The 24,782-nt window shown below is 44.4% G+C and overlaps 1 protein-coding gene across 1 annotated transcript in view; it reads left to right on the plus strand.

The window, feature by feature from the left end:
• dachs (unconventional myosin-IXb-like dachs) overlaps positions 1 to 24,782 on the plus strand; it is a 505,117-nt gene that overhangs the window by 109,790 nt on the left and 370,545 nt on the right. The gene's annotated exons all lie outside the window — the stretch shown is intronic.

Genomic DNA, 24,782 nt, shown 5'->3' on the forward strand with positions numbered 1-24,782 from the left:
GTTGAATTGCCGGTTCCGCATTTCGAGTGTCTTCTCGATGCTGGTGGCCTCGCGAAGGAATTCTTCTACAGTCGTCGGTGGGTTTCGTATCATTGCGACGAAAAGTTCTTCCTTCACACCACGCTTAAGTAGCCGGACTTTCTTCTCCTCGGGCATATTCGGTTCGGCGTGGCGGAAGAGACGGCTCATTTCTTCCGTAAAGATGGCAACGTTTTCGTTAGGTAGCTGTACTCGGGCGTCCAGCATAGCTTCGGCCCTTTCCTTGCGCACGACGCTTGTAAAGGTGCGTAGGAAGCCGGTACGGAACAGGTCCCATGTTGTCAGTGTCGACTCCCTGTTCTCGAACCACGTTCTGGCGGCGTCTTCTAGGGCGAAGTATACATGCCGCAACTTGTCGTCGGAGTCCCAGTTGTTGAAAGTCGCGATTCGCTCGTACGTCTCCAGCCAGGATTCCGGGTCTTCAGTTGCTGCTCCATGGAAGGTTGGTGGGTCCGTAGGTTGCTGTAGGATAACGGGGGACACTGGGGCAGCCATTTGGGTTGTCTTGACCACTATCTTCTTTGTCGTTTCAGGCAGAAGTCCGTGCTCTGGCGGCAGTCTTTGCAGTCTGCGGCTAGCACGCTGGTCTTCGACGATGTCGGTTTTTATGCGAAGCATATTACGAGGGCTCAACCCAGCTCCTCAGGCGCGGCGGTGACCATGAAATCACGTGACACCGTGACGTCACGACAGAGGAGAAGTGGCTTTGGCTCAACTCTTGCAAGACGGGCTGGGTGGGAATCGAACCAGGGTCTCCGGAGTGTGGGACGGAGACGCTACCACTGAGCCACGAGTACAACGCTTCAAAGCGGTACAAAAGCGCCTCTAGTGAATGCGGTGTTGCCTTAGAAACGCGCTGTTTCTAAGGCGTGCGTCTCTTGCTCAGGCGCACATTTCGTTGCCGCGCCGAACGCTGCTTTGCTCGACGCTCACCGCGTCCAATGCGGGGCGCGTAGTCGCTGCCCTGTAGCCCATTGTCTTACACCCCTTGGCGGGTCGACGGGAACGCTGTCGCGTTCCACTCTTGAAGGCGAAGAAGTAATGCATGAGTTGTTTCTTCGTCTAGCCGAACCAAATATAGCCAAGCAACAGCAGTTCACCAGGCTAAACAGTGGTTCAACAACTAAAATAAAGGCTAGTATGCTTCGCATCCTGGGCTTAACCTTACCTAAGCCACAGCCATTTTTTTTCCTAGGGCTTCGGGCTTGGATCGCGGCTTCGCGGGGGCGTTCGGTACATGAACACACAAGCACCTCCACCAGATGTCACGTGGTGGTGACGTTGAATAACACAGTAGCAATACTGTGAACAAGAAAACTAACTTTTATTGGGCGAACCTGTGCCCACAAAACAGGCTACACATAAAGCACAACGATAGCGGCGAAAATGCTCGGCGATCGTCGGAAATCTGATCAGCGGGTCAAGCGCGTCGGCTTTTATAGAGCAGTCATCGAATGTTCCAGACTAATTCTTCGGACCCGCGTGCCTTCCACAAAGTTCTGCACCATTCGCGTCAGGTGATGAAATCAGATAACATAACGTTCGGCGACAACAGACAGCGGATAGAAGCATCGACAACGTTCCAGAAACTTCGGCTACATACAGGCGCGTCCCACGCTGTGCGATTACGTTTGTTAGGCTGCGAAACGTGGTTGCCCCATAAAGATAAGTATACGTGTCAATATAATGAGCGGATTGAATCGCGTAACGGTTCGTTCATGATATCTTAATGCGAAGCGTTACATAGAAAGCTCTCAGCAAGGTCACGCAAGGTCATTTTCAACTTTTCGGTTCACCTTGAAAATGAATTTTTGGCTGAAAAGTCCGGCAATATAGTGCTACAGTCCTATATAGAGCTAAAAATGTCTTTTTTATACAGAAATGATGAGCGTATATGCAGTATATTTAATTAGCGGAATTTACTATAAAAGTCAATATATTGGTTCTTGGAAAAGTCTGAAGTCTTAAGCTAACTTAGGAGTTTAAAAATAGCAATTCTGTATTAGCTGTGAACTAAGGGTTCATTTAGCGTGAGCCACGTGACCATACGATAATTTAGAGGTCCTGGGTCCTCTAGACTCTAGGCCATATCACGTACAGCATACTCCTACACGCGGTAGTAGTTCAGCTACCGCGATACTGACGGGGAGGAGCGCGTTCATTGGTGCAACGATTGAACACCGGACGTTGCTCATCACAGCTGCTCCTGCAAACAAACGCGCCTCGACCAAAGAAAGTCAACGTTGAAGGGAAGCACGACTGTTTAGTTCGTAAATGTGGACAGAAGTAAGCACTATACATCGCTTCAAATCACGGTAATTCCCCTTATGAGAGCGTTGGCCTGGTTTTGTTATCAGATTACATAGCACTTAGGCTTGTTTACGACGAGCAAGAAAATTAATGATTAGTTCAACAACGGTTTCATCTGAGCTAGATGGTATGAATACTTTATAGCGCACAGCCTAAATTTATAAACAGGACAAATAAGATGTAGAAGACGCCCGTGTTGTCTTTATGTGCCTTCCTTGTGTGTGTGTTTTACATTCGGCAAAAAAAACATGTCTTTTAGCAAGCACCAACTAGGTCAACAAGCAGTTCTTTTGCAACATATTCCTAGTACAGCCGGCCTGTATTCTTGTGCGCGTTTTCCGAAGACGTAACACGTATAGCCATGTTTCCTGATGCTTTTTTTCCTCACTGTATATTTAGACTGTATGCCACAGGAATGGTTAGTTCAACCTCGTCGAACCGTGGTAGCATTTAAGATATGATATTATAGCGTGTTTTCTCAAGGCCATCTGAAGAATTCGCAGTCGCACCCACGCCATCAAGGGGATCGATCATTCCGAAATATCAGAAACGTCGTCCTAATTTTTGATCAGGCTAACTTGGAGGCACTAGATGAGAACTTTGAGCAGCCTTTGAGCTTTGGGCGGAATGAGGGACGCATCAGGGACGGAGATGGTGCGTCGTCTGGCTCTCGACCAACCTGCAGTCCACAGCCGCTAAGTGAATCGCGAGCATGGTTATGCTTCCTTCCACTGTCAAGGCCGCATGAAGTGGTTGGTCTGGCAAACCGTCAGAGTGAGTGTCGAGAGCTTTGGTAGACTGCAGTGCCTCCACTGGGAGCGTGTGTCCGATGCGCAGAACCGCGATGTGCCAGCACGTAACGTCTTGTTGTTATCTTTCACGCTTGATTGGTTGATTGAACAATTGGTTGGTTGATTGACTGATTGGTTGAATGAATGAATGAATTCAATTTAATTGAAGTTTATTTCTTTTTCATTCAAACGTCGGTAGGCTTAGACTAAAGGCATAAAGCCAGACGAAGGTCTCAGTGCCCGTGAGCTACAGGTTTGACAGCAGATTACACACATATGCACAATTTTGCAAGCTACAACAGACTTGACTACTGCGCAATAATCGTAGGAACAATGTATATTGTCACTGTATTGAAGTACCTACAAGTTTATAAAACAGTGTGCAGCATAGCTAAATACAAATAAACATTTCATGTTCTGATGGGGTGCCAAAATTATACAGACAGACAGACAGACAGACAACGAACTTTATTTGATCCTGAGGAGCTTCAGCGGAGGCCCCTATCGGGGACCCGCGGAAGCCGCTGGCCGCGTCCAAGTCGGGGCAGGAACGCCGTGATGTTCCGCCCTTTCTCGGGCCCTCTGGATTGCCTCTAGTTGTGTCTGGAGCGATGGGCTCCGGAGTGCTTCTTCCCAGTCGGCTTCGCTGGAGAGAGGGCCGTTAGGTAACGCGGGGCATTGCCAGAGCATGTTCCAAAATTATACAAATAACTTTTTTAGTAAAAGTAAACGTTATCGCATTTATGGAGCAATATAAAGCGAGAGCATGCCTTGCTGTTTTCTGGTAGCTGCAGCGTGTTAAAAAATGGCGTCGAGGGCTCAGATTGATTAATTCGTTTTAATGGCGCAATGCTCCGTTCAGTTCTGGTAAAAGAGCGCCAGGCTGGTCCACCCTTGAGACTCATACTTCTGATTTCCCAGTAGACGAAGTCAAAAGCGAATGTCCCAAATTAGGACCACAAATGCGCATCCCTCATTTAGAGCGTATCTTGTAAGTTAGATCGTTCCCTTGGCCCGTGCTCGGCCCACCGCCAATTATGTTAGTGATCGGTGTAGTAACAAGACGACGTAAGTGTGATAGCCTATTTCACATGGCATCACGTTGGAAAACTTTTGTCAATGGGAGTCTTGATCTCGTCCTCACTAGGAGGTGTCAAACTCACGACGAATATGGCCGTTTTGAGAAAAGAACCTGCCTATCCTACAATAAGACGAAAGAGTGAGCAATGAATTACTACAAATATTTCTGCTAAACCATGCAATGATTTTCAAGCGAATAACCTCTCTGGCTCTTTCGGCCGTGTTCGTAATAGGTCGGCGGTACGGCGGTGGTCGGACTTGAGGGAGGAAACGCCCCGAGGGAAAGGGTGCGTGCAGAGGGGAAAGTGGAGAGAGGGAGGATTATCGTGCGATGGATCTCGTCTAACCGTGTCGCGGCAGGGGCGGGTTAGTGTTCCTGTATATGCTCCCGCAGGGAGCATATACAGGAACACTAGGGCCGGTAGGCGGGGGGTGCACCGCTGCTCGTTAGCTCTCTCGTTCGTCGCGAGAAGGCGAAGGAAAGGGCGCATGCTGTCGGGCAAGCGAGTGGCGGGAAGGAACCGGAGAGACGAGGAGGAAGGGCTGTCGCTCGCGAGTCCCTCGCGAGTCTCGCTGGTCGCCCGGCTGCCCGGCGGTGGCCAGCGAGACAATGCGAACGAGAACCTGTAACGATTTCTCGTATACGAAAAATACGCCTCAGGATGCCGGCGAGCGTTCCGTCGATGGCTGATGGCGTCGACATCGGCACACAAGAAGATCAGGGAGTGGAAGTGATCGCTCCCCACGACTGACACAATGGAAATCCGGGTACGCGAGGGAAGGCGCCGAGTAAAAGTGCGCGGGCTCTAGGGCTTCTCGCTTACATGACGGTCATCGTCGATAGCTTTCTGCACAATTTTTGTCACATTGCCACAATAACAAAAACTGCTGTAGTATTGCGGAGCGTTTTCTGTTGCATTTCGGGACTGGGTCGACAGGAAGAAAATTGAAAGCAAGGAATCAGCTCCCGACGCCGTTTTTGAACACGTTCCAGCGACCAGCAAGCAGCACGTTGGCTTTTGTTGAGTTAGGTACAACACTTAGATGCGTGATATGTCCGTGTGGTCTTCCTCATCAGTCTGTTTCGTACTAAATCCAAGCGCATTTCTTTCCAGTAATATCAATCTTTTAGACGTGAATTGTATCGAACTAGGCTTGAAAGCTTCGAACTTACATATTTTATAGCATAACAATCCAGGCTTCGATGGTAAACTTAGAGGAGCTACAATGTTTATTTGTACAATTTCTAGCTCATCCTGGAAGTTGGAGTATAAATTCGTCTAGTAAAGTAGCTCTTTTTTCTGGCGTCTTATTTCTTCAAAAATTGAATTACTTGCTGAAAAAGCTTATACTTAGTGGCGCACGTTATGAAAAACGAAACAGCGCTCCTTCGCCAGTTGTGATGACGACCTGTGCTTCGTACTCTCCGCGAAGCATGGTAGTGGACGTATCAAAGTTGTCGTGTGTATAGCAAGACTACGCACTCTGAAGGAAAATTTACTGTGGTAAGTAAGCAGATAGTGTTCAATTTACCGGCTGATCAATAAGCGTAGCTGCCTCCTTGCCTATACACACGGAGGTTGCGAAAAGAAATCCCGTTCACAAACATGTTCAAAATGACTGACAGGGACAAATGACGATCAATTTTACGACTTCGCCGAGTTAAGCTAGCCGTCGCGAGTGCTTGAGAAAATCCCACGATTCGCCATATGTGACTCTCAAGAGTTCACGGCACTCAGGCGCCTCGCGCGATTACTGTAGGAGCAGAACCACTGCAATTAAAAACTTTAAGGCAAAGCAACACTGCGTTTTCTCCACTGTTAGTTCTCAGGTAAACAAAATCGATTGTTTCCCGCGTTCTTCCGTAAATCTCGGAGTTGAGGGTGTGAGACGGATACATTTTTTTCGTCATAGCTTAGGGTGACAAGTAGATTCGAAGGTTTATGTTTCTACTCCTTAGGTCGACTGTGATGTTTTTCAGGGGTTCCAGAGTAGCGCTTATTTTCACTTGTTTGTGACTGAAGCGCAGCATCAGTCAATCGTTGCTATCTGCCGTCTGGCTAAGTTGTGACGCGCTCTTGGCATTAGTTTTTGTTGGTTTCCCGTCTGCCTAGATGTGGTAATAACTTATCACTCCGTCACCTAATTCTCAAGCAACACGTTTCTTTTTTCTTTTTTTACTCGCGTGGGTTGCCGCTTGACATAACTTTAGGATGAAATTAAATGTAAGCAGGAAGACCAGTTTCATCCAAATACAACAAAAGCAACCCGTACCAATAGGTGTCCATGTGGAGAAGAATCAAGGACTCCGCTTCCTTCTGACAAGAAATTCAGCAGACTTCTCGAACTTGAAAGCAACTGAACTCTGTCGCGATGACATGGAACTCGTTCATGTGTTTTGCTGATATTGTGGAACATCTTGAACTTTGTACGTAAGTAAGGAGGCGCAATATCGTAAACCGGGCTGGAATTTCAGTGCCTTTGAGAACAGTAAAGGTTGCTTGTTCATCCCCGTGCTCGCGTGAGATTTTCCTTTAATCGCCGCAGTTCTTCGACACCGTGATACAGCAACTCGCTGTGCGCTCTCGATTCCTGCTCTGCATCGGGTTTCGAATACCTGCTAAAGAATCGGTGGCTGTAAAAATCACGCTGAAGTTACGTACCTTGTACCTCAACAGAGAGAGAGCGGAAGGTCAGAAAAAGTAAAAGTATTAGAGGTGTTGCTTATACGGACGACAATAAAACTTAGCGAACTAGAAATATAATAGAAATCTCATAACAATCTAAATAGGCCTAATGAAGCCAAAGCTAAATGAGAAACGTGTCTGCACTTAAGCAACCGTCAGAGCTCAAAAGCGATAGCTTCAACTCGAGGTTGAATTAGTTTCATTTACAGGTGGGGGAGGAAGAAGTGCCGAGCAGTGCAGATGTGGAAGCATCGGTTCCGCTTTCTCAAATGTTTTCGGTCGCGAAATCACCTATAATCCCGGATAGAAATGGCACATTCGACGCCTAACATCAAGCGGAATCTATCGACACCAAATTTTGAACGGTGGGGGGACCTTTCCCGAATTAGCGAGGTCTTTTCTCACCGACCTCGCCGCGGCGGCGCTAGGCGTACAACGCCAGTTAGACCTACACTAAAAAACAAAGAGAGTTCCGGGCACTCTCTTCGAGGGAGTATCTGCTTGTCCTATATTTCACTCTTTTCAAAATTAGATCGACCCTCTTTGAGAGAGAGTAGGATAACTCCTCCTGGCAGAGTTTTGTTACTCCACCGCAAGGGCCCGCTAATACTCTCCCCACAGGGGTAATAGTACTCCCCCTGACCGAGTGCTTCTTCTCCTCCACGCCGGGTGTTTCTACTCCTCCAAACAGAGTGCTTGTACTCCTTAAGAACAGAGTCCTAGTACTCTTCCCAATAGTGTGAAAGCACGATGTAGATTCATGGTCACGTTAGAAGGTATACGCAACGTTCACATGCGGGTGGAATATTTGATTCCTTCATAAGCAGCTCCTGCACTTCTGCTTGGTGTAGGGATGTAATCTGTAGTCGCCGAGTTACTCAAATGAAACATTTTCTTTCTCAAAAGGTCAAAATCTTTATGATCAGTCTCAAGACAAACTGAATAAATTGAGAAACACACTCACAAAAACATAAAATCTGATTACAATGATGCCCATGAACTTTATAATACATGTTGTATTAAAACATAAGCATATTCTCTAAAGTTTCATCAGTATTACAGTGTAGAAATATCCTTTCTTCAATTAGCTCCACTTTCTCAAAAATAAAGTATACAATGGAAAGTTAAACATTGAACAAACAGGTGCAAACTCACAGAGTATATACACTATGATCGCAGAGAAATATGCGCCACATTACTGGCCAGCGAACGCATTTCTGGCACAAAACGCGTGCACTTATATGGCAGATATTACCAGATGAGACGCTGAGCATGGGGCTGGTAATGTAGATAAAATTGTGCAAGAAACTTTTTTGTGTGCCATATTCTAAGACAGCAGCTCATTTGATAACGTCCGGTACAGCGTATGGATGTTCCTGACTGAGTACAGTGCATTCAGAAATGTGCTGTACATTCTCATGTGATGCCGTAGGTCTAGCTAGCTTTGCTTATATTTCACATAAAGTTATTCATGTATGCCTGCACCCCATTGTTTCTAAGTGTGCCTTGTGGTTCTGCAGCAATATCCTGCCCGGTCTCAAACCAGTACAGAGGCATATTATATTTCTTATACGGTTGGCCTCCTCACGAAAGTAGTCTCTTGGTGCGGTTGGGATTAATCTGTTACACTTTCTCACAAATAAACAAAATTAAATTTACAATATTATCTAGTGTGTAGCAAATGAGTACAAGACTGCAAGAAGCATTGGCATTAAAATCTTGCGCACCGAATTTCTCGTCATATGTGGTAGCTTTCATTCCCATTAGGGTGAGAATGCTATACTTCTGAGGAGCAGCTTGCATAATTACATGATCAAATATTGTGACTCGTTGAATATGCAATCTAACTAAAGTATAGCATGGCTTGAGATGTCAACGATAAATTAGATGTGATGAATATCATGCATTAAAGGTGACATAAGCTTATGTTCAGGCACGGAAGTGCACGAGAAAGACAAAGAAGTAAATCACATATTGATAAAGGCACCATCCTATTTCACATATCCCTTCTATGCACGTGGATTTTGCATGTAACTATGCATATATTTGCACAATGAACGAACTGCATAAAACCAAAGCTTCTTCCTGCTGAAGTGCTTAAGATGCGCTAAAGTAAGAAAAATTATCGCACTTCACAGAATCTTCGCCTCAAAACAAGTACATATGTGTCTAAGAAGATGAATACATCGCCTCAATGTGCACTCTAAAGTCTAAAAATTTACAATGTGCAAACATGCTTTAATTTTAGTTTGCCTTATAAAAATTCTCGACAGAAGCCATAAAACTAAGGGAATCTTGCTCAACACTATATGTTCATATCCGCCAATTGATAACAAGTGTTCTACTCAGATGCTCTCAGTTCTTTGCATTGAACGCATCTCTACCTCCACTAGCATACTTGGTTGGCAAGTAGATTGAGTTACTCAAATCAATATATCAAATACCTGCCAGAAGTTAATATATGACTATTTCACAGAAGGAGGAACCACAATTTTACATTTTAAAAATAATTTTCAATTCCAAGTGACTCTCCAGCTTCTAAGACGTAAGTTGTGCACCACGGTTTACGCAGCTAAAGGCCTTAATTGCGCCTTGATTTCACTTCGGGAGGCACGAGCGATTCTAATGAACTGGTTTCGTGAGCATGCACGTAAACGATGACTTCTTAAACGTAGGGTTCTCTTCCCCAATGCTTCCTCTTTCTGGAACCTAAACGGGAGCCATACTTCTAAAATTACTTGTAAAAAATACATAAAAGGGAAAACATGAAAATCTGTCTGCTTCATGTCAGCATTTAAAATACACAATGACAGTGGTTTGTATTTCCACCACTCTATTCACGTGCTATTAAATGTAAGCTATTAAAGCTGTTAAATGTATGTAAGCACCTAACCAAGCATGAGCTGTTGCTTTTTATAGGGAAAACAGTCACCGTGCTCATTGTAAGTATGTATCATGTCATTAAGCAAATATGCAATTTCATTGTACCACTATTTTTTATCACATGGATATATCTGTTGAGAGGCAATGCAAAAAGCCGCCACTTCTCACAAAACTAATCAGCTATTTTTAAACGCATTTCTAACTTTTCAATGACACTTCATCCTATGTGTTTCGCTCCAGAGAGCATACTTGATCTTGACTTTCCATCAGAGACATTACGTAAATATACCATGTTAAGATGACTGCCTAGCCCACGTGAGAATTTTCATCTTGGTGTGACATACTGCATTTTGCAAGATTTGCGGACATTTAGTTCAAGGCTACACCCAATGTACTGTTAAGAACGGCCAGCTGCAGTGCAAGTTTTGCCAACCAGTTGCGACTGCAGCGGCAACATTCCGGGAGCGTCGCCGCACACCTCTAGCCACGGCGTGACTAAGTCGACTGCGTGTGAACAATACGTGCGTCCTCGACTCTTCGTCGATGGAGCCGAGTTTAACGTAGTCGCCATTGTAACTAAACAAGCTCGGCGGACAAACTATTGTTACTGAGCCGCGGGAACGTCTACTGACACCCCTTCCCACGCGCCGACCAAGACGCCAGACAATGGGCGGCCGGCGGGCGCGGTCGTCCCCCTACGGTGCTTCGCTTCCCCTTCGTTGCCTGGTCAACTCGCCTACGGTGCTTGGACGGCCGTTTCCGTCACCTGGGTATCGAGAGAGGACCAAGTGTTTAAAAACCGCTGTTGTGCGGCTGCTCGGGACACTCTCTCTCAAGCAGTCATGTTGGACTGATGTGCTTTCTCAAACAGTCATGTTAGACTGATATAAATACTGTAAATAAACCCATATTCCTCGTTCTCGATGAGAAGCAGTCCTTCCCTTCATCAACGTAATCAGCGTGGATAAGTTGGACGACGGCGTGGGCCAGCTACCTTCTAATTCATGCCCGACTCCAATCTTGACAACGGATCACGAGCGGTGGGATTGAACCCCCAATCATAACAATACCCACATTCTAGTTTTCTCCTCCAAATTACATGGCAACGTATTTTGATTCTTTAGCGTGCGCTCCTCTGCACTACGTGGAGTCGCGCTGTGCTGGCTCTTTGACATCCTTAGGTCCTTGCAGCTGCCTTCTTGCGTTATATAAAGCGGGTGCCTGAAAAATACCGTGTGCTAAAGTTAACACGAGGACATGGTGTAAAACAGCATCAAGACAGTCAAGGTCATGGCATTAAAAGGAAGTCTTAGCTTTTAGCCTTCCTTCTGAAATGCATGCGAAACATCTAAATGACTGCGACAGTCAGCTGCGAAACTAACTTCAATTTTTAGATTTAAACGAAAAATAAATATCCGACAATTCATTCTCGGTCAGCACCAATGTTAAAATACTCCAGCAATAAATAGAATATTGGTCATTGTCAGATGTCATAAGTCTGTCATTAGTCTGGTGTGTCGCAAACACCACTTGTGACACATCCTAAGCACGTGCCCAGTGTGCCTCCCGCACCATGTCCGGTGGTGCCACTGCTCATGCCATAATTTGAGCATCATATCTACGAACATGATGCTCAGTAGGGTTGAAAATACGATCCTCCAGTTCAATGTATATGACTGGATCTGCCTATAAGAAAGCGCAACAAGGCTTGTTATGGCAAGCTTACTCACATTTCAGTACTAACAAGAAAGTTCACTGCGGCCTACATCTAAGCTTACTTAAATCCATGAACTTAATTTTATTTATGAGGTGAGCAATGGAGTTCATTTTTGACAGGCTCGACGACTGCTACAGTTTGAAATCTAGTATTTTATACATTCTTGAAGGCATGTAAAAGTTGCTGTTAGACCGCAGTTATTTGTTGATTAGACCAACTGTTTGTTTTGTGCACAACAGACAACTGGTAACACGGAAATAAAGGAACGTTTTATCTTGATATTTATGTCTCCAGTAAAAATATTAAAGTGATAAACACATTTTGATCTGTCATGCAGTAGCAAGATGCACATGTTACGCGTATAACCCCCAGAGGGAGGGTAATCTAGCTGTTCATACGACATAACTCTGAAACGCCTACTCATATTAGCAAATGCGCATGCATGTTCAATATAATATGCGTACTGAAAGCTCCCCTGCAATTGTAATTCCACACAGCATATTCGATGCCCATGCATAACTCGCTGCTTGACAACTCACCGAGTTCGTAGACATAAGCACCCTTTCAGATGCGCACCGTGCTCGAAAACCGCAACAGGAGACATAAAATCAGACACATAATCACACCATTTTAATACAGGAGAAAAAAAACAGTTCAGTCTTAGGGCTAAACCCCATGAGAGCGATTTAGTGCGCGACGGCGACGAGCGACGGCTTCGAGCGACAAAACGGGCCGTCGCTTGAACAGAGCGCTCGGTTCTGGAAATCCAGAATTCATCGCTCGTTGTCCAGAAGTGCTATGAGCGACTAGCCAATAGCGCGAAGCCGGAACTGGATGTACTACATTGCTCAAATACTACCGACTGTCGCGCGGAACAAGCAAACACTTGAATTTTCATACGTGCAAGGATGAGAACCTGCTGCAAGACCTTCAGAAATAATTTATGCAATTTTTACAGTAAAATACATCAACTTAAATTACTAAAGCACGCACCACGCTAGTTCCGACGCGTATTTGCAGCCCTGATACCGGCAACACCGGCGAGACGTCGCTCATAGTCGTCGCTGGCACGGAGTACGACTTGTAGGCGACGAGCGAACGCGACAGCAATCTCCATCGCATCGCTTGTAGCTGTCGCGCGCAAGATCGCTTATAAGGTGTTTATACTTTATTCAGCATAACACACGAATTCCTCATGCGTTTTCAGAAAGTTCAAGATAACGCATCGAACTGGCCTCTTGCAGCATACAGCTGAATGCCTGCGGCAAAGTTTATAACTAGCACTGGCGCTGCACGTAATTTCAGTGGTAGCAGACTACCCATGGGCAAGACATCGACAAGCGCGCGGCTTATTTATATCGAAAGCATGCCACCAGCAAAATGATGCCTTCTGATATGTGACTCCTTATTTGAACAGCATTCTGTACAGCAAACTGCCAAACTGAATAAATTCAAACACAGAGAACGCCCGCAAAGCCCCCTCCGAATAGGCTCGTAATCATGGGCTAGTGAACAAACCATTTTACGCATCCTCTCGCCTCACGTCTTATTGAAAATACCATGGTTCTGGCAGCGTTTGCTATTTTGAAAGCTCTTACGGATAGCGGCAAGTGATAAAATCACACGAAGTTATCGCGATGACTGGCTTTTTCGATGGACATCGAGAGACACAGCTCGCTTACCTGGGTCGTTATCAATCGCGTCGGCTAAACGTCGCGAATTCCCGGCGATAGCATGTCATATACGCAGAAAGTGTACCCTAGTTAGAATTCATTTACGTGGAGGATTTGTTGTTATATCCAACGAATGACGAACGACTGTAGTGTTTTCGCGGCGACGCGAGAAGGCTGACACGCTATTCCCTCGCATCGCCTTCGTTGCTGCTTCATAGAATAAAGAACCAACTTTGGAGAAGGGAAACTGTACCTTCCGCCGTGGTTCGAAAATAAGCAGCGGCAGCGCATGCAACTTACGTAGGTGGACGCCAGATGGCGCTGTTCAACCCGGAAGCGGAAGTTATTTTTTTATTGCGAAAGCAATACTGCTCGCACTCTCGGCCCATCGGTGGTCGTGGCGCCTCCTTACACAGCTTCGCGTCACGTGACCGTGTGACGTCACGCCAGACCGAGAGACGGGGCCCCAGCTCGCGGCATCGATGGTGGAGGCGAAGCCTTGCGTGCCGCGGCTGCGGCGCTACCGAGAGAGGGCGCTCGGTGGTGTGACGTCATGCCAGACCGAGAGACGGGGCCCCATCTCGGCTCCTCGCAGTGTCAACCATGTCCACACCATCAGCCGAACCAAGGCGCAGCCAAGGGTATTGCTTTCGCAAATCTTCCAGGCTTAACCAAGCTAAGCCTTCAGCCATTTTTATAGCACAGTTTATTATGGCCGTCTTTTAGCCGGTAGCGTACGCTGATACGCGCTCTGCTTGCCCTGCCGGCTATGCGGCATGCGTCAATGCCTTGGCTGCCGCGTAGCTGGTTTGTTCGAATTGCCAGGAGTCCAAGAGCCTCTACTGACGCCCATACAACCTTCACTAGTGAGTGAACAGAACGTGCGACTTTATTGGCAGAAGACAAGCAGTGTACATTCTCGTGCAATAGCAGAAATAAAATTTGCATGTCGAGATACGCTGGAATCATTGACGCGAGCACGTAAACGGCTTACCGTCGTCGTCGGACATGGCGGTCTGGTAACGAGCGACAACCAGCAGCGCAAGCAGATTTGACAGGGTCCCACCTGTTTGATGAGCAACTTGCATCGCGATGCCTGGTGATGCGGGCATTTGTTGCCGCAGTCAACACAGCGACATTGCCTACCAGAAATTTTAGCGTTGACTCCTTTCCAACCTGCACGTTTCTTTTCTTTCGGGGACCGCTAATGTGTGGCTACACTTGGTGACCCACATTGTCTCAATATGGACAAGTCGCTTTCGTGGGCATCACTTTCATCTGCCAATTTTGCGGGCCTTTCCACCCACGTGGTTATCAACTTCATACACGTCGGACCATGTAAGCACGTATGCTGGTCTCCGTTCGTGCTTAATCGCAGCCGAGAAAGGCCACAGGCACAATACGTCCATGACTGCAGCAGGAAAGGATGAACTGAGAACACGAATCACGGTTTGTGTAAATTGGGAGTCTCTGTCGCTGTGCAGACTGCAGGAGCAAATGCTTACTTCGAGAGAGTGCTTTCCGATGCAAATGACCAGGCTGCCACATCGGAGAAGCATAACACGGCGACCGTAACCAAGTGAGATAACAGCAAAATTAAACAGCAATCAATCACTGCATAGGGTTCAGACAATACATTATACATTGGCTACGAACCATATGGCAACAGTGAGCCTTCACGTACACGGGTCTCTTACGGTACATTCATCCGCCTACCTACAGGCATAGTGCTTGCCTTCGTCGCATGTGGTGGTCTGGTAACGAGCGACAACCAGCGGTACAAACAGATTCCATTGCGATTCCATTCCATTCCATTGTACAAACTTCCATTGCGAAGCAATCAGGTGACGCAGGCATCTGCTGACGCAACCCACACAGCGACATGGACTACCCGGCATTTCAGCGTTAACTATTTCCAACCTGCACGTTTATTTTCTTTCGAGGGCCGATAATGTGTGGCTCACACTTGGTGTCCCACTTTGTCTCAATATGGACAAGTTGCTTTCGTGGGCATCACCTTCGGCCGCCATTTTTGCGGGTCTTTCTACCCATACGGCTATCAACTTCATACACTTCGAAACATGCGAGCACATATGCTGGTCTCCATTTTGAGCAAACCATGGCTGAGGTAGCTCACAAGCAAAATTTGCCCATGGCTGCAGCAGGAAAAAACAAACGGGGAGCACCAGTTACGGCGTGTGTATACTGGCAGTCTATGTCGCTGTGCGGACTGCAGGAGCAAATGCTTACCTCCAGAGACTGCTTACCAATGCAACTGACCAGGCCCCCACATCCGAGAAACGTAACACGGCTACCACGACCAAGTGGGGCAGCAAAACCGGATTCTGCAATCACTTCAGTGTAGCTTGCACAAGGACCCAGGCTATCGAGGAAGAAGAGCAATCATCAAGGAGACTCGGAATATGGAAAATGAGAAACCTTGCATTCAAGAGAGAAGCCACTCTGCTCTGCAAGCATTGAAGGCTAAAAATATCAAGAAAAGTAAAATGGTGCATAGCATACGGTGTGTAGGTTAATGTAAGACACATGCTGATGCTGCATATCAAATCAAATCAAATCAAATCAAAATCGCTTTATTTCAGGGTATTTCCTGCGGAGACAGAGACTAAAGGCTGAAATAGCCTGACTGGGCCCCTGCCCCCGTTCAGTTCATACAGCGTTTACGCGTACAATAACATATACAGTAACGTGCACATTATATTAAAATTACAGTTGCACTCAATGTACAGCCGATGAAGGAAATAAAGTGACTTCTAATACATCAGATAACAAGTATGAAATGCATACATGTGTACATAGATCACGCAGATAGATATACATATAGAAAAGGTCACACAGGATTCATGTGTTATATAGCTAGGAGACCCTTTATCCTGTTACAGATATGTAGATAACGACTATATACACCAGTACATTGTGCTGACAAAACAGAAAAAAAAAGAAAATCAGGAATGTCATGGTCATAGTAGAAAGTAACGTAAAACAGTCTACAATACACATCCTGTTCTGACAAGGAACGTTTTGTACATTCTTTTAAGTTTACCACGGCTGTCTGCCCAATTAATTATGTCTTTCTGTTTATTTAGAATCTGTATAGCTTAATACGTTACCGATTGTTTCCCGTAATTTGTCCTAATCTTCGGAAGCGTCCTCCTATGCTGCCTAAACCCGTACTTATGTTCAACGACCATATCACTGTCTTTGTATGTGTTTGTTGTGTGCATATGTTGCACTAATTTATAGAGATAAATTTGATTGGCCATAAGCATGTTGTGTTTCAGAAATAACTCCCTGGTAGGTAAGTCACGCATATCTCCTGCATAATTTTCAAATATACGTAGCACGCGCTTTTGTAGTACCGTTAATCTATTATAGTTGCGATGAGTGGTGGTGCCCCATACTAGCGAACAGTAGGCAATCTTAGAATATACTAGAGTGTAATAAAGAGTTTTTTTTAGCCGAAGAGGTATTAATGTAGAAATCTTTCTAATACATCCTATCGATCGAGCTATATCGACTACCAAATGGTCGACGTGACATGACCATACCAAAGACTCTTGGAACCAAACACCTAGGAATTTTTGCTCAGGTGTTTGCTGAATAATCTCGGTTCTATACGTAATATGCATGTCATGTTGGTCGCGTTTATTTGGAGGGGAAAAAACGATGTATTTAGTTTTAGAGGCATTTAATTGTAGACAATTATCATTATCATCATATATATACTGCTACAGGTATGTTAGGCAACTAGACAGTGAGTGACTGGTATTGAGTATCAGCGAAGAATCGGTTGACCTTTATGTTTGGATGAGGATGAATAATCTCTCATGAGAATGGGCAATGAAAAAGCTTGCATTTATAGAAGAAAAATTACACTTGGCAAAGATGGAATCGACATGGCCAGGAAGCTGATTAAGGGCAAACTGACGGAACTCTTTTGGCCAGCGTCGTACGTGCTTGGTCAGAAGTAACGGGTGCATTTCAAGACGCTGAATTTCTAGAAAGTCCTTTCCGAGTCACCTGGATGACTCAGCCAAATGTCCGTGCTGGTGGAATGGTGGCTGAAGCTCATTTTCAGTCTTGACATAGTCCTCTGCAGGCTTGATAGCTCATCTAAATTCTTCTCCGTGCGCTTCTTTGTTCGTGGTGTAAAAGCCTTGCAAATTGGGCTGCAGCCCCTTCCTGTTCGTATATATAGAGCTCCTGTGATGACCAAGATGTGCTTGGCATAGACTCTGTTGTGGCACAACGGTGACACATGAGATACAGCACAGCTTAGCCAAACTCATGGGTGTTTCCTTTTATGTTCGAACCAATTATAATGAACCATAAATATGAACAAACATTCATATTTGCTGCAAACAGCAAGCCAATACAGCATATTTATTTCTGAACCATGTGTTGTTTACATTGTAGTAGCAGCCAATGTCCACACAATGGCTTTGTTGTAGCAGGCAGCAGCTTCTGTTTAGTGCGTAGAGCGTGTTGCTTTATACTGGTGCCGTCCTCGTTACTGCATGTCTGGAACAGAAATTTTGACTGAATCAGAAATTGAAAAAGCACAAATTTGCAATATAAAATGCAAAAAGGTGTGACATATATATTGTAATGGTTTGCGACTACAGACATGCAAATGTGCATTGTCTGTTCGAGGGTGCTTATGCAGCATGTTAAATAAATACTGCTATTGTCCATAAAATTGACGTCTGCCTGACTACAATGCATGTCAACGCCTTAAGCATTATTAAAATCACAAATGAGAACATTTGTGCGTTCATTTATGCACTAGAAGAGATCACACTGCTGGTTCCACAAGTAAATGCATGAAAGTCATGAAGCTATTAGAACTGATGCAATATTTTTCTGCACGAACGTGATGCACCGCTTCACTACTGCAAAAATAAATGCCCTATGGTAAACCAAATGAACAGCAAGAACATTTGAAACCAATAAGTACGATATGTGGGTGAATTATCATGTTTGCAACTGTTTAATTCATTAAGTTCTGTACTTTCACTTCATTTTACCCAGGGATTATTCTGTTTTGTGGATGAAAGAAGTTGTCGGCAGACTCGAAAAAGTTTTATTGATAAGGCTACTCACTCACCTATGGCCAAGGCTATAATAAGATGAAAAATGAGACGCGCGTTCTGATATCGCTCTTTCTTTCCAAATTGTGTGTGTATAACGACAACCTCACAAGTAACGGTTTATTTAGGAAACAGCAACGGAGCATCCTGACTGCCCATATGCTGTGCAGTATCTAGTTCGTTAACTTGTGCCCGCCTGGAAGGTAATGAGACGGATATTATATAACGATTCAAGAAGTGGAGTTAAACGACTCACCGTTATTGCCATTGTCAGCCGCAGCAGAATTCAGATCCCGTTTCGATGCAGACGTGTTCCGAATGGCTCACGATCGATACCCAACTTTCGGGCTGTTGCAAACACTTCACTTCACCCCAAGTTAAATAACTCGAGACATTGAAGCGCAATAAACTAGTTTTAGCAACAAAGAAGCAACCAGCCTGAGTGTACGAACGAATGAATCTGTGCTGCTGTGTGCTAGGAAATACCGGCAAAAATATTAAATCCAGGCCAGAGGTTCAAGAGTTCAAGAGTTCTTTATTTGCATATTAATAAGGTTACAAATGGGGAGTGTACATACATACAGAGGGAGGTCCCATAGTCAACAGACTGTACAGGGGACCTCCCATTACAAATGAGTAGGATATATAAATACAATGCAGCTATATGAAAACACAAAAGACACCATATTAAGTTAGTCACTAGCTTACGCTGTAAAACATTTAACGACACAAAGCACTTATTAATAAAATGATAATGATCACATTGTTATATTGAGTGCAAAAATTTACGAAGGTTTGATTTGAATGTGTAAAAATGAGAGGCAATCTTAATATGACACGGTAATGAGTTCCAAAGTAGTGTGGCTGAGAAATTAGTAGTAAATTTACCATAATTAGTTCTAGGTTTTGGTAGTAAATAGCTGTTGGTAGAAGCGAAACGGGTAGACGTGGAGTATGGATACTGGCTGGTAGTAATTATAGGGAATGGGAGCTTTCCGTTAACAGATTTATAAACAAGTATTCCAAGTGAGTATTTATTTAGTTTCTGTAACGATAAAATGCCGTTAGATCTGAGCAATGGAGATGCTTCCGATGTGTAGCTGCTACGTGTAATGATGCGAATTGCTTGATTTTGTGTATGCTGTAGTGGAGATAAATGTATGGGATACGTGTTTCCCCATGATGATATGCAATAATTAATATGCGTGTGAATAAAAGCGTAGTAGAGGGAGATGAGTGTCTTCATTTTAAAGAAATTGCGAACTTTAATTATTATTCTAATTCCATATGCTGCCTTCTTTGTTAAGGATAAAACATGCTCGTCAAATTTTAGGTGTTTATCTAATATGACGCCAAGAAACAGTACACTATCAGTAGGATAAAGTGCACTGGAAGCAAAGGTTAGCGATGGATACACTGAGATATGTTTTTGTTTAGCTGAGAAGATCACGAAGTTAGATTTGGCAGTATTAATGTGTAGTCTGTTTAGTTGGCACCAGGTTACAATATTTGCCGCATCGTGATTAAGCTTACACATCAATGAATCAAGACTTTTGTCTGAGGAGAAGATGGTAGTGTCGTCAGCCTAAAGGATACAGTCAGAGGACTTTAGGTACTTTGGGAGGTCATTAATGTATATTAAAAACAAGAGAGGCCCTAATATAGATCCCTGTGGTACACCAATGTTAGTTGTTTTAGGGTGCGAGTAAGTGCTGGAGATTGATACAGTGTATTCTCTATCTTTCAAATAGTTACGTAGTAATTGCAGTGCCGGGCCAGTTATACCAATAGAGTCTAATTTAGCAAAAAGGATGTTATGAACAAGTGAATCGAATGCTTTAGAAAGGTCAATAAATAATGCGCCAGCGAAATTTCCAGTGTCAATTGCCTGCCGAATCTTGTCTGTTAGAAATATTAATGCCAAATCAGTTGAGTAACCTTCACGAAACCCAAATTTATTTGCTGATAGGATGCAAAATTTTGATAAATAGCTTGATAAGCGTGTTACAATTAGTTTTTCGATAATTTTACTGAAGAATGAAAGTATAGCTATAGGGCGGTAATTAGCTGTTAGACGCTTATCTCCCTTCTTGAATACAGGGATTATTTTGGCTTTCTTCAAAGAACTTGGAAAGATTCATGATTTAAAGATAAGGTTCACTATGTGACAGAATATTTCAGATATTAGGTACGCTATCGTTTTTATGAGAGATGGGCTGAAGTTATCGAGACCAGGTCCTGTATTTTTTAGACCGGAAATGACTGTGACTATGTCTTCAGGTGTTGCGGGATGAAGGAAAAAGCTATGGGGCACACGGGGGTAAGTCTCGGTGAATGAATCTTCGCACTCTTCATTATCAGCACAGAAGGAATTAATGAAGCAGTTTGCAATGTCCAAGGGATTATCAAGGAGAAGATCCCCCGATTGTACCACAGTTATTTCAGAATTATGATTCGACCGACCTAAAAAAGAGTTTATTACTTTGCATTGCTTTCTGACATCATTACCTGCAGACTTAATTTCATTTTCATAATACGTCGTTTTAGCCTCTTTGAGTAGTTTGCCTAGTAAGTTAGAATATTTATTATATCTTTCGTGAAGTGCCGTGTTAAATGCCTGTTTCTTTGTTTTTCTGTAAAGGTTATCTTTCTTCCTTAAGCAATTTAGTGGATAAATTGCTTAAACTAGTGGACAAACTAGTGGATAACCATGGGTTACGAGGAGCTGAAAACGTTTTTTTACAATTCATTACTACCGTGGTATCTGAAATAGCAGTAGAAATTATTTGTGAGAATATATTATAGGCAGTTTCAGGGTTATCACATCCCATTACTGGGGACCAGTCAGCAGCGGCAATTAATTCAATAAAAATTGACGAATTAAACTTCTTTCTGGTGAAGCTTGTATCGGTAGTGCCAGCAGTAGAAGTTAAGCGAACGAATGTTGGGTAGTGATCGGCTATTGAAGCTTCGACAACACCACAGTCAGGGTTAGTAAGCAGATTGGATACTATGTGGTCGATAAGCGTGCCCTGTTTATCTGTGGGACAACGAGTTGGAAGAGCAATTAGGTTTTCATATCCGAACCCATTGAGGCAGCTAACGTAATCATTAAGTAATGTGTTGGGTGTATCTAAAAGGTTAATATTAATATCGCCCATGATAATGACATTTTTCTGTTCGAATGTTAAATTATGTAGCAAATTACCTAGGGCTAAGCAAAACGCGCTTCCAGATGATGAAGGTGAACGATAGATGCAGCCAACTATTAGGTTTTTCTTATCTTGTGAAAAGAATGTATTATCAAATTCGACCCAGACAGATTCACAGTTCGCCACGTTGAGTATCAAGTCATATCGCCTGTGAAAACGCAACTCTGCGGACACAAAAATAGCAGCACCACCATGATTACTGTTATCACGGTGGCAGTATTCGGCTGAGTACGAGGGAAAGCAATACAAGTTATTGTGGGATGCGGAGAGCCAGGTTTCACTAATGCAAATAACAGAGAAATTATGACGGGTAGATGATAAAAAATGTGTGATGCCATCCATGTTTTTTTGCAGACTTCGTGCATTGAAATGGATTAGTGAACGGCAGTGCGATGAAAAATAAGCTTCAAGTTCTTCAGGTAAAAAGTACGTAGCCATTGGACAGAATTTAAAAACTGAACGTTGGAAGGCTTATGCAAAGTTAGCTAATGATAGATAGATCAGAATCGGAAGCGATGCGAAATACCCGACCATCCGGAGATTTCCGCACTTTGATCTGACAGTTTTCCGTCCAGATGAACTGCCAACCCTTTTCCTTGTTTAAGGCAAGCGTCCTGGAGAACAAACGCTTATTGTCTGGCGACAGATGCTCATTGATGAATATCGCCTGCGAGTGCTCTCCTGAAAACCCTATACTTCGGGTATTCAGTCGGGCCTTTCGCGCCTTCTTCATGAATTCAGTTTTTTTTTTTTGATCGAGAGCAAAACCTCACGATAATATTCTTTTGACCAGACTTTGCTGGTACGCGATGAACTGTGTCGACATCTGTCGCTGAGACTGTGCAGTTGATTTTGTCGGCGATGGCAGTCAGGATTGTGGTACAATCCTCCCCCTGGGTACAGGGCACCCCCTTTATTTCTAAGTTGTTTAATCTTGAGTATTGCTCAAGGTCAGCGACTTCCCTATGAAGGGCGTCGTTTTCTGCTTTCAGAACGCGGTTTGCCGCAGATAACTCAAACTGTTGAGATCGGGTTGATTCGACTACTTCGTTTAGAAGCTTTAGGCTGTCATCCATGCGACCAACTTCAGTTCTCATTGCACCGACGTCTAATCCTGTGTCCTGAAGCTTAGTTTGTATGCTAATAACAAGCCGGTCGACTAATTCATTCAACCGATGTTTGAATATAGCTTCTAGCTCGTTCATTCGTTTACAAAGTTCAGCATTTGTCGGCATTACGAGGCATTTGTCGGCATGTCGGCATTACTTGAAAGATCGATGATGCTGAACGCTATTTGCGTTTATAAGGACGACGAAACAATAAACTTACTAACAAAGAGTACAATACCTAATTAGCAATGATAATTTTGCCCTCTTTTTTTATGTAATAAAAATGCTTCGGTAAATGTAAAAGAAAGTTGGGAATACAAAATTGCGCTTTTTATGGCGCCTCTAGCGGGAAATGTTGCAACTAACGTAAGCATCCCGAAGTAATTCTGCTATGCTTGTTTTGTTAGCAGCGGCGCGTGGTCGATTTTTTTGCCCTCTGTGGCCATTTGTTTGTTGAACATGAGAGTGTGCGGCGCCTGGCTGCTTGCTGGACTGATCACCTTTCTTTGGTACTGTGCTGTTCCGCAATGTTGAGCGCGTGCGGTGCAGCAACTCCGAGTGAAAAAGTAGAGCGCTCGCACCGCGTTTCTTTGAACTGCGGCTCCTGTTCACTTAGAAGCAAAACGGTCTGTTCTTTCTTCAGCGTGCGTAAGTGATACATCGCCATGTTCGGGCCAGCCTTCTACAGCTGAAGCAAAAACTTACGATACGTTTTGTTCTCTATTGCCCCAAGAGTAGAACGGGCATCCTACTATCTCTCAGAAAGGCAGAGTGAAAAGCACATTTCACCTACTCCTTGATGACGGAGTGAACAATGCATTTCACTCCACTCGACATTTTGCGAGAGCAAAACAACGCTTTGAAGAGTAAATCGGCCGCTTCACTCAGCGATACTTTCCCTAGTTTTTAGAGTGTACCCGCTCGTAGCGGGCTCGGCGATAGTGCTTGTACAATGTTTTTCAACTGATCGAGGATGGGTACGGCGATGCAAGTCACTGTTGTAGGGGAGGATATAGTTCCCGAAGAGATTAGCGAAAGCACGGGATGGACTACGGCGTTTCAAAGCGGAAATCGACACCAGCGAACCAGTCCGGACAGGGTAATGAGCCCCCCCCCCCAATGTGGTGCACACAAGGGTACTGCTTTAACCAACATCAAGAGGCGACTGTCTGTGCAATTTAGTTAGACCTGATAGGAAAAAGAAAATCGAGTGCTGCACTAACCACAGGGACAAGTTTGTGCCCTGTAGAGCGAATGTCATCTATGAGATTCCGCTGAGTTGTGGCAACGTGTACGTTGGACAAACAGGCCGCTGCATTAATATTAGATTATTAGAACATGCCAATTCCCTAGATGACTCTAGAGGACAGCATCTTCCTAAGCATTGCAAGACCTGCAGGCATGACGGCAAAGTTCGTACCCCACTTTTCGGCAGGACTAAGATTATCGGATGCGCAAGGGATAAGAAAGAGCGTGAAGTAATCGAAGCTTTAGAAATCGCGAGATTAGGGCCTGATAAATGTGTTAGCGAGGCTTCGATACATTTGTACCGCAAGGAGTTGGCGTTTCTAGGCTTGACTACATGATAGCGGCATTGGTCTTTGTGGTTGGTGCGCATGCGTTCTGTTGTTGGTGGGAAAGAGGCGTTGGAGCATTAAACCATTTGTTAGTCTGCGCCTGTGTCGTGTGGTTCTTTCTCTGCCTTGTTCTTTTGTGCGCAGTTTTTCTTTGATCTCATAATAGAATATATCGTCATCGGCAGTGCAAGCTATGAAGTCAGTGCCTATGTAGCTACTACGAGCAATGCATGCAAGTGGGTGATCCGGAATATCGATCCCGCCATAGCCCAAGACGAGCTCACAAAGCTATTAACCAGTCGAAGAATCCAACTGATATAGAGGTGAGAAGAATTAAAAACACAAGCACGGTCATAGTGCTCTTTAACGGATGGTAGGTGCCAGGCTGTGTGAAATGCGGTCCCAGTCGAACGCGCTTAGGAGCAAGAGCTCCTGTCAGGCAATATGGTCTTTATCTCTTGTTTCCTCTTTCTGTAACAAAGAAAGAAACTTCAAACTTGAATTTCGAGTGTTCCCTATACCGCAGGCAGACTGACGTTTGCTACGCGTGTGGTTGGACGAGGTTGTGGTGCCAGTAACCCGGATGATCTACA

This window comes from Dermacentor albipictus, chromosome 8 (assembly GCF_038994185.2).
Source record: "Dermacentor albipictus isolate Rhodes 1998 colony chromosome 8, USDA_Dalb.pri_finalv2, whole genome shotgun sequence".
NCBI classification, from domain to species: domain Eukaryota; kingdom Metazoa; phylum Arthropoda; class Arachnida; order Ixodida; family Ixodidae; genus Dermacentor; species Dermacentor albipictus.